This window comes from Scyliorhinus torazame, chromosome 26 (assembly GCF_047496885.1).
Source record: "Scyliorhinus torazame isolate Kashiwa2021f chromosome 26, sScyTor2.1, whole genome shotgun sequence".
Classification (NCBI taxonomy): domain Eukaryota; kingdom Metazoa; phylum Chordata; class Chondrichthyes; order Carcharhiniformes; family Scyliorhinidae; genus Scyliorhinus; species Scyliorhinus torazame.
The window spans coordinates 33,727,544-33,728,625 of NC_092732.1; positions in this window are offsets into that span (position 1 = coordinate 33,727,544).

Genomic DNA, 1,082 nt, shown 5'->3' on the forward strand with positions numbered 1-1,082 from the left:
AAGGGAGATGGAGAGTGATAGAGAGGGAGAGAGAGGGTGAGTGGGAGAGAGAGAGAGAGAGAGAGACAGAGAGAGAGAGACAGAGAGAGACAGAGAGAGAGAGACAGAGAGAGACAGAGAGAGAGATCGAGCGAGAGAGATGGGGAGAGAGAGGGAGAGAGGGAGAGAGAGGGAGAGAGAGAGGGAGGAGAGTGGGAGAGAGAGAGAGAGACAGAGACAGAGAGACAGAGAGAGAGACAGAGAGAGAGAGATAGAGAAATAGACAGAGAGAGAGAGATAGAGACACAGAGAGAGAGACAGAGGGAGAGAGAGAGAGAGAGACAGAGAGACAGAGAGAGAGAGAGACAGAGAGAGAGAGAGAGAGCGAGTGAGAGAGTGTGAGAGACAGAGAGCGAGAGTGAGAGAGAGAGTGAGAGGGGGAGAGAGGGTGGGAGAGTGAGTGACAGACAGAGAGAAAGAGAGGGAGAGAGAGAGTGAGAGGGGGAGAGACTGTGGGAGAGTGAGTGACAGACAGAGAGAAAGAGAGGGAGAGAGAGAGTGAGAGACAGAGAGTGAGAGAAACAGAGCTAGAGAGGAGGGAGAGACCGAGAGAGACAGAGAGAGAGAGGGGGAAAGAGAGGGAGAGAGGAGAGAGAGCGAGAATGAGGGAGAGAGACAGTGAGTGAGAGAGAGTGTGAGAGAGAGACAGACAGGCAGAGAGGGGGAGACAGAGAGAGAGTGACAGAGAGAGAGAGAGGGAGAGAGACAGAAAGTGAGAGAGAGTGTGAGAGAAAGACACAGCGAGAGACGGCGAGAGAGGTGGAGACAGAGAGAGAGAGGGGGAAAGAGAAAGTGATAGAGAGAGAGAGAGGGAGGGAGAGGGAGAGAGAGAGCGAGTGAGAGAGAGAGAGAGTGTGAGAGAGAGAGTGTGAGAGTGACAGAGAGCGAGAGAGAGAGAGGGAGGGAGGGAGAGAGAGAGAGCGAGTGAGAGTGTGTGAGAGAGAGTGTGAGAGAGACAGAGAGAGACAGAGAGAGAGACAGAGAGAGAGAGAGAGTGGGAGAGAGAGTGTGAGAGAGACAGAGGGAGAGACAGAGAGAGAGAG